This window comes from Tamandua tetradactyla, chromosome 9 (genome assembly GCF_023851605.1).
Source record: "Tamandua tetradactyla isolate mTamTet1 chromosome 9, mTamTet1.pri, whole genome shotgun sequence".
NCBI classification, from domain to species: Eukaryota; Metazoa; Chordata; class Mammalia; order Pilosa; family Myrmecophagidae; genus Tamandua; species Tamandua tetradactyla.
In genome coordinates this window covers 83,946,610-83,956,838 of record NC_135335.1, presented here as the reverse complement: position 1 = coordinate 83,956,838, position 10,229 = coordinate 83,946,610, and positions in this window count along the sequence as shown.

Genomic DNA, 10,229 nt, shown 5'->3' with positions numbered 1-10,229 from the left:
TCATTTGTGAAATGGGGATAATAATATTACCTACATCATGGAGCTGTGAGGAGGATTAAATGAATTAATATTTGTGGATTGGTTACAATGTGTTCTGTGTATGGTGGGGACTATGTGAAAGTGAAATAAATAAAAGAAGTAATACATGTGTCCTCCACTATACTGTATGCTGTGTGCAGATGGCAGGCATATCGATTCTTTCATTATAGTGACTAGCACAATGCTAGATCATGATTTTTGTTTTTTGGCACCAAGTGGGAATTAAGCATTTGTTGAATAAATGAATGAATGAATGCATGAATGAATGAATAACAGTGATGTTCTAAACGCAGGACAGATATGGAATGACCTATTTATCAAAACAAGGACATCAGGATCTCATGACTTCAGAAAACATATTTATCAAGTAGAAGTCTCTGGCTCATCTGGGAGTGAAATTTTGAACCTCTCCCTGCAGTCTGTTGGAACTAAATCCTTCACGACAAAGTGTGTGGACCTCACGGATCATCACTCCTGAATTTTCCTTCTCTTCCTTCCCAGCTAACAAGCAATAGAGTAGCAGTCCCTTCTTGGAGTACTGCTTGGAGTACATCTAAGGAGTGGAAATAAGAGGTGGCAGGGGACCCCCACCCGTTTGGAAGGCTGCAGCTAGGAGTTTGCTTCTGACCCCTTCACCTTAGTGACAGCTGCTTCCAGGGCCCCTGTCATGACCCAGGGCTGTTCCAACTGGAAAGAGGATCTTCCAAAGCCAAACAATGGCAGCTTTATGGGCCAGCTGCAACACATTCCCTTGCAAAGGCAACCAGGGCTTTCAAATAGTTTGAAAAGCACATCTAAGTTGCACTGTGGGGATTCGCGTCAGGCAACTGGCTGCTCTACTAATTCTCGTCCAATGCTGGGTCTCAGAGGAGCTATTAGAAACCCAGTGAAATCAACCTCAGTCACCCTGGCTGACCTCCAGATCCTGGTATTTCCCTCCCTCCCAGAGCCTTTGCCGAGACCCTGAGCTTGTCCTGCGGCCTCCAACAAACAGGTCAGTATCCAACCTCCTTGTCTTCTGGGTATCACTTGATTTTCTGTTTCTTTTTGGTGAGTGGCCTCAGGGTTTCCCCTTTCCTGCCCCAGCCCAGCTGGAAGGTTCTTTCTTAACAGTTTGTTTGCAAGCTCATGGTGGTTTATAAATTGTCTAAAATTTCCCGGACAGGAAACAACTGCTGCATCCAGAACTTGAGTTCCATTGGAATTTCTCTGTCACTCTGTCCTCAGGCAAATCCTGCCCTGGTGTCCGGCTATCCATCCCTCTCCCATGCCCATAAACACTCCTTGAAAAAACCCACACTCCTAATAATAACTTTCCAGAGGTTCTGAAAAGAGATTGTAACATGCCATGGTAGCTATTGGGGTGGGGGGTGGGGGGGGGAGGGAGGGGTGTTGCCTTCCATGAGATTCTTGAAAGGGTGGTTTAAGGAGAAATCCCAAGTCAGCCTTTTAGGAGCTACTTGCTATTTGTCTACTTATTAAAGAGAATTCTCAGCCCTGCTAAGGTTTGGTTGTGAGAATCAAGCCATTAACTGTGAGAGTTATGAAGATTTGCTTTGGAACAAATGCTTCCACTGGAGCCTATTCCTGTCCATTGGGGCTGGCAGTCCCTCAGAGCCCAGCAGCCAGCTCTGGGAATTTTCTCCCATTCAGCTTGTTTGCTCCCCTCTGTCCTCAGCAATAGCAACCATTCCCCATGGGAGACCTGATCCTGAGAAAGAAAGAGCCAGGTCTGGCTTGCTGGCTCCATGGGTGTCTTGACTAAGAGTGCAAGTGGTAACACCCTCAGTTTCAGACAAATCCTATGAAGATTTTCAATAAGCCCTTGCATTTTCTCAAGGCTAATTCAATAAAATAAGCCTTAACTAGGTGAACAGCTTTTTTGACTTGGAAGAGAACTCAGAAATGATGACCTCCCCTCAAAGGAAATCTTACTGAGAAGCCCGTGGTACCACCTGCCTTTGTTTTCTAGGGGTGCCATAATTTGGTGGCTTAAGACAACATAATTTATTGTTTCATGGTTCTGGAGAGTAGAAGTCCAAGATCGAGGTGTCACTAGGGCCGTGCTCCCTCTGCAACCTGTAAGGGAGAATCCTGCCTTGCGTCTTCCTATCTTCTCCTTGGCATTCCTTGACCTGCAGCTGCAGCATTTCAATCTCTGTCTCCATTGTCACACAAGCCTTCTCCCCTATGTTTCCCTGTGCCTCTTCTCCCCTTCTTATAAGGACACCCATCAGTTTGTATTAAGGGCCTCTACCCTACTCCATTATAACCTCATTTTAACTTAACTACTTCCAGCTGCAATGACCCTATTTCCAAGTAAGATCACATTCACACATATGAAGGGTTAGAACTTCAACATATCTTTTTGGGACATGCAATTCAACCCATAACATTATCCATGAAGTGGAGAAGGGCTGCAACTCCACAGACTCCCCTCATCCTCTTGGAAGTCCCTGAGGCTCTCATGCTGAATGTTGAGGACTCGCAGAGAGAGTGCAGTTGAAAGTCATTCCTTACTATGGAGGAAAGCATGGCCCAGAGAACCCCAATGACTTGCCCAAGGTTATAGTTACTTAGAGATCAGAGCACACCTGGAATCCAGATCCTTTAAAGCCAGGTTCATACACTTACAAGTGTATAGAAGTCATTATGGAGATGTCTGAGGCCAGCCGGATTTCTTTTTCTCTCTCAATATGTAATCATATAATCCATGTTTGTTTTAAACTTAGTCCTACGGTGAAGTGGTCCAATGCTCATCATTAGTCTTTTTGTTTTTTCACTACTGTCAGTGATTTCTCTTGGTTAGCTAAATTTCCCCTTTTACTGGTTATTTGAAGGAAAGTATATAGAAGGTAATTCCCTGCATTCTTGCACATTCAAAAGCATTTTTCCTGTAGTTTTATTTTTAGATCTTTTTTTTTTCTTTTGAAACTTGGAAGGTAAGACTTCTTATTTTATAAGTTGCTATGGAGATTTCTGAAGCCAGCCAGATTTCTTTTTCCAGCTGTAACTGTTAGACACTTGGGGAGGCAATCTTGGGCCATCCAGCTCCAGTCAAACAACAGGAAGACTGCAGCCCATGAGCAACCCCAAGTGAGACCATCTGAAGAACTGCTCAGCTGGCCCCAGCCCAAAATGCTGACCCACAGAATCTTTAGCAAATCAATTGGCTCCTCTTTTAAGTCACTATGTTGGGCATGGTTTATTACACAGTGTATTGGTTTGCTAAAGCTGCCAGAATGCAAATACCAGAAATGGAGCAACTTTTAAAAAAGGAATTTAAGGTTTGCAAGTTTATAGTTCCAAGGCCATTTAAAATGTTGAAACTAAGGCATCCAGAGAAAGATACCTTGACTGAAGAAAGGTCAATGGGTCCAGAATGCCTCTGTCAGCTAGGAATGCACATGGTGATGTCTGCTTGCATTCTCTCCAGGCTTCTTGTTTCAAGGCCTTTCCCCAGGTTCGTTTTCCTCCTGCATTTCCTCCTCCAAAGGTCTCTGGCTGTCTGGGCTCTGATGCTTTTTCCAAAATTGTTCCCTCTTAAAGGGCTCCAGTAAGCAACACCACCTTGAACGGATAGAGACACATCTCCATGGGAATCACGTAATTAGGAGGTCCCACTCACAACTGGGTGAGTCACTTCTCCATGGAAACAACTTCATTAAAAGATCCCACCCAGTGATACTGAATCAGGGTTAAAGAACATAGCTTTTCTGGGGGTACACAACAATTTTAAACTGGCACACACAGCAACTGATATCTGAATCAAAGAGCTAAAGGGATTCTCCCTGGATCATAGTAAAGTTTCTAAAGATTCAAGGCTATTGGAATGGATGAGCAGTTTAGACTTTGTTTCTTTCAGCAGTTGCCAGGGTGCTCACAGTACAATGCTGAAACTCACCCACTTCACCCTGTCTCACTCCCCTGGCCCTAGGGTGAGCCTGTGTGAATCCTCTCAGTACTGCATTCTCAGCTTCTCCTGGCGACTGAATCTGTCTCTATTGAGTTTGGTACCCACCGTCTCTGCAACACCTTACTGCATGACTGTTTGACTTACAGTGGATTTGGTAGCCTTTTTCTACAGATATTTTCTGGTTTCATCAGATATGGAGTTGCATCTCTCTTTCTTGATTTTTTTACCTGGAGTGATTTCCTTTGGGAGAAAATGGTAGTTTCATCTTTGCTCTGCCATGTAAAAATATTGGAACAATAAAATTTTAAAAACAAGTTTGGGTGACTAACATAGGATTCTCCACTTTTTATTTGCCAGATAAAAGTAGTTAAAAGAAGAGGTTATTGTTTATTGTTATCATGAAAAAGAAAGTCACTATAACATTTAAGTAATTGCAAGTACAATAAATTGAGAAAATAGGAAAAGTCTTCTTAAGAGAGAATTAATATATATCTTTTTTTATAGACTGTTTTTTAAAAATTATTTTATTTCATTTTTTTAAATACCAAAAAAACACCAAGCATATGTAAACATTTTTATTTTGATCATTCCATTCCACATATATAATCAGTAATTCACAATATCATCACATAGTTGCATATTCATCATCATGATCATTTCTTGGAATATCTGCATCTGTTCAGAAAAAAAAGGAAACAAAAACAGAAAAAAAATTTATACACACCATATCCCTTACCCCTCCTTTTCACTGATCACTAGCATTTCAAACTAAATTTATTTTAGCATTTGTTCCCCCTACTATTTATTTTTATTCCATACGTTCTACTTGTCTGTTGATAAGGTAGATAAAAGGACCATCAGACACAAGGTTTTCATAATCACACAGTCACACTGTGAAAGCTGTATCATTATACAATCATCTTTAAGAAACATGGCTACTGGAACACAGCTCCACATTTTCAGGCAGTTCGCTCCAGCCTCTCCATTACATCTTGACTAACAAGGTGATATCTACTTAATGCGTAAGAATAACCTCCAGGATAACCTCTCGACTCTGTTTGGAAACTCTCAGCCATTGACACTTTATTTTGTCTCATTTCACTTTTCCCCCTTTTGGTCAATCACTTTATGCTGAGTCTCAGCTCATTCTAGAATTTCTGTCAGGATTAATATATATCTTGATACTTATGGGAAAAAGCAGTAATAATTGGAGATGCAGAGAAAATGCAAATTAAAATTAGATTTCACAAAATTTTCCTTTAAGTAACTGTCAACAAGAAAGTGAGACTACAAATGTAAAGAAACATTAATCTTTAATGTTTAGGAATAAATTCATCTCTCTCCTTTCCCACACAAATAAAGTAATTACTACCTTAAAGTAATGACCATTATTTTGATGCCTTATCAGGTGGCTCACTTCCTTACCTTAAAAAACTTAACTTCAATAATCCCCTTGGGTTCAAACCATTTCTGACTTGAGGCTCCAGATAAACTCTGTTGTTTATTTATAAGGGGCATCCAACATAGGGGTCATTTTGAAGGTTTATGCTGCTGAATTAAGGTCACCAGAATGGCGCCATCTTTCTGCTTCCCTGTTCCCTCCGATGCTGACTGGGCGCATTTGCAGACTTGTTGCCCTGACATACTGGCTAAGCCTTAGACAAATCATAGTGAAGTCCTCCAGACTCTCAAAGTTTTACCTCTGGATCCAAGCAAGTCACCAGAGATCTCTGGAGGTCATTAGATTCCATCCCTCCCTTAGCACTGAGTAGCTCCCAAGTATATGCTTGTGGAATAATAATGAACGGCTTCTAAAAGGACCCACAAAAGTCTCCACATCCTGAGATGGTGAACTGTTTGCACTGAGCTCATCTTGTCATTCCATGCAGGGTCTGGTTCCTAAATCCTATAATACGTGCTCAACACATGGATTACACTTAGAACAAGTACGTAGACAAGAACAAGAGTGTAGGCACCGATATGGGTGCAGTTAAGGGCACTTTTTTCTTCTTTTCAGAGAAAAGGACTGAAGAGTCATTTAGAAACCCAAGAAGAAGGTCTGGGACAGGTGGATAGAAAAATAGCCAGTGATGGGTGTGTTCTGGCTTTGTAGACTGTCGTTTCTTGGGATCCTGAGAAACTTCAACCTATCATGGGTGTGCTTGGAACTCCCAAGTCCAGAGGAAGGCAAGCCTTCTCCATCTGGGAGGGGCTGATAATAGGCTTTAGGAACCAGACCCTGTGTGGGATGCCAAGATGAGCTCAGTGCAAGCAGTTCACCATCTCAGGATGTGGAGACTTTAGTGGGTCCTTTTAGAAGCTGTTCATTATTATCGTCCTTCTTAACAAGGGCGCACCAGAAAGGGCAAAACAGGACTAAACAACAACTACAAAATTTTGCATCAAAGAACAGGAAGGTGAACTTTCCTGTGGGAAAATGGGTCAGGCTCCACTCTTCAGAGCTCCTGCAAAAAGCCCAGCAGAGGGCACAGCCGAGCCAACCCTTCCCAGTCACTGCCTTCTTGCTCCTGCTTTTGCATCTGTGACCATTTCTTACCACATCTTCTCTCTATTTGAATTCCTACCCCAGGCAGATGGATGCCTGCCAGGGTCCCAGAGGAGTGGGCTTTGGAGGCTCTGCTTCAACTCTGGCCCTGCCAGAATTACCCTGTAATGATAGGTGTGCTGGTTTGAAAGGATATATGTACCCTAGAAAAGCCATGTTTTAATCCTAATCCCCTTTTGTAAAGGCAACTGTTTCTTCTAATCCCTATTCAGTACTGTATGCTTGAAACTGTAATTAGACCATCTCCCTGGAAATGTGACTCAATCAACAGTGGTTGTTAAATTGGATTAGGTGAGTCTTGATTAGTTTACTGGAATCCTATAAAAGAGGAAACATTTTGGAGAATGAGAATATGAGAGAGTACAGAATGCCACCAGACCACAAAGCAGAGAGTCCACGAGCCAGCAACTTTGGGAGATGAAGGAAAATGTGTCCCAGGGAGCTGGAAGGGAAGCTTGACACTGTGTTGGCCGTATGCCCTTCCAACCGAGAGGGAAATCTGTGTTCACCATACACCTTTCCAGATGAGAGAAAAACTCTGACCATATTCGCCATGTGCCTTTCCACTTGAGAGAGAAACCATGAACTTCTTTGGCTTTCTTGAACCACAGTAACTTTCCCTGAGATGCCTTTGATTGGACATTTCTATAGACTTTTTTTTAATTGGAACATTTTCTCAGCCTTAGAACTGTAAACTAGCAACTTATTAAATTCCCCTTTTTAAAAGCCATTCCCTTTCTGGTATATTGCATTCCAGATGCTAGCAAACTAGAACAATGGGCAACCACTGAATCTCCTTGAATGTTAAGTTTCTTTATCTATCCTGCAAAGCAGCCATGACTTTCAAGTGAACCAACAAAGCTAAGGAATTATATTCAGCAAGAATGGGGATAATCTGGCTACTAAATATACCTTTTCTCCTCTCACCTGAACTTGCCTAACCACCATCAATCAAAAAGGGGTATGCAGGGAGGGAGAGAAGGAAAGGAAAAGAAATAGGCAAAGAAGGGACAGTGCCATCCTAGGGCACTGTGCCGATTAGAAGCTATTATGTACCCTAGAAAAGTCATATTCTTTAATCCTCATTTAATATTGCTATGTGGGACCTTTTTGATTGTTTCCATGGGCATGTGGCCCACTTAATTGTGGGTGGTAACCTTTGATTAGATGGCTTCTATGGAGATGCATTTCCACCCATGCAAGGTAGGGTTGCTTACTGGGCCTTTTTTTTTAAGAGGGAACCGTATTGAAAACCACCTGAGAGCCACAGGAACTGACAGAGCGAATGCAACCAGACACCTCTGGAGGTGAAGTAGGAAAACGCCCCCAGGGAAACTTCATGAAATAAGAAGCTGGGAGAGAAAGCTAGCAGACATCACCATGTGCCCTCCCAGCTTCATCGGCCTTTGTTGAGTGAAGGTAATCTCTTGTTGGTGACTTAATTTGGACATTTTCATGGCCTTAGAACTGTAAACTTGCAAATGAATTGATTCTCCTTTTTAAAAGTCATTCTGTTTCTGGCATATTGCATTCCAGCAGCTTTCAAACTAGAACAGGTACTTAAAAAAATACTACATTGTCTCAGCTACTGTAAAAAATACATAGAAACAACAACAAAATCTGGAGGAAAATATAGGCAGTAATGGTTATTTCTGAATGAAAGGATTGTGTTATTTTGTGTTTTTATATTAAAAAATTTGCCCCCCCCAGGTGTGTCCACCATATTTATATTGACAGAGTCACGGAGAGCCTGATCTGGGCACCTGAGACCTCAATTTCATAGACAGCCAGGGAAGGAGGAGAAAACTCAGGGAAGGATCCAGACTGGAAAAGCCATGGCAGAAGGACGCAGTGAGGCAGGGTTCTCAGACAAGGAGAAACTCCAGGAGACAGGCGCTGTTGGGCTGGGGGTGACCTGGGGTGGGGGGGAACGGTGAGGGGATACTTGAAGACAATGAAGACAACCTGACAGGCCCCAAGAGCCAATCTTGGAAGGAAGGGACGTGCCAGCGGCAAACAGGCAGAAGCTCAGCTACACGGTCAGCAACACCAGAAACTGTTTCCTTCAATCGCCACATTCTCTTAACTGTGCCCAAGACCTGGGTGTGTGGCGTAATTTCTAGTCCCACCTGGCCTGAGTCTGTTATTCCCGTGTTCAACTCAGAAAAAAACCACCTGAGCCTGCAGGTCCAGGACACCGATCACAGGAAATGTGAGGCGCTGACAACAGCAAACTCCCCAGTTCAGGATGATGCCCATTTGAGACAGAACAGCATAGCGAGCTGCTGGAGGAGGAGGGGCCCTGAGGCCAGGCAGCCCCAGGGGAACGCAGTGACTCAACGGTAAGTTCCAGTTATTGCATTTGGGGTGGTTCCTGCTGTTTGTCCCCTTTAGATGAAGTGTGTGTGTCAGGGGTGGAGGAGTTGAAAGGAATCCTGTGACTTGAGATATTTTAAAAGAATACAAATTCCTCCAAAGTAAAAATGCAAAAAATTTAGCAAGTCAGGAGCTGCGAATGATCATGAAATGAACTTTTTTTTTCTATTAGAGAAAAAATGCATATTCATAATAAAAGTGAAAAAATCTGTGGTATAGAGAAATATATTGAAATATAAAGAAAAATATAAACAGGAAACTGCCATCCCAACTCTGGCACCCAGACAGGCTACAGTTAACATTTTGGTGTATTTCTTTCAGTCTATTTTCTATCAAAGGTGAAGAAAAGAAAAAAAAATCAATGCATTATTAAGAGCACATACTGTAAAGAAGGATTTTATAAAACTTAAAAGTAGCTAACTTTTCTTATGTAAAGAAGGATTTTATAAAGCTTAACAGTAGCTAACGTTTCTTATGTAAAGAAGGATTTTATAAAACTTAACAGTAGCTAACGTTTCTTATGTAAAGAAGGATTTTATAAAACTTAACAGTAGCTAACTTTTCTTATGTAAAGAAGGATTTTATAAAACTTAACAGTAGCTAACTTTTATTGCCTAATTTAGCTATTTACATGTATTTTAGCTTCTGAATGATAGAAATATCTAGCAAAAGCATTTGTGTCATTTTATATTCACTGCTATGCATTTGGTGTGAGTTAAGGATTGTAAAGGAAAGAGTTATGGGCCCCATCAGGCTAAGAAAAACAACTCGGGACCTTCTGGGGCGGTTATCTGCCTCTTGCAACCCCCATGACTCCTTGCACCAGAAATGCTTGTTGTGAAAATGATCATTATCTGCTTCTTGCATGAAGCAACACCTGTAACCCATGCTTGACCCCCACCCTCCTCCTCCTCCCCCTTAAAAGCTTCCCCAAACCCAGGGTCAGGGCTCTCTGTTCCTGCGTGTTCAGTGAGTCCCACGCATGTGTGGTAAATAAACCCCTTGCGTGTTGCATGAGAGAACGTCTCTTGGAGTCCTCCTTTGCGTGGCAAAACTCTCAAATTCTTACAATACATTTCTGTTAAATATATATGAATTATACAAGTATTACTGAATATGTATTTCCCAAGTCTTAAAGAACTTTTTATAAACTATTTTTATTGGAGGTCAAATTTTTATTGAATGATAATCACAATTTTATTTGATTTCTCTCCCTATAATTGTCTCTACCCCCACCCTTCTACATACTCTTTCCCATTATATGAAATTGTTTCAACAGGTCTGAATGGATCCAATAGACGGACCGTCTTACGCTGGTCCCATACCCGGTTT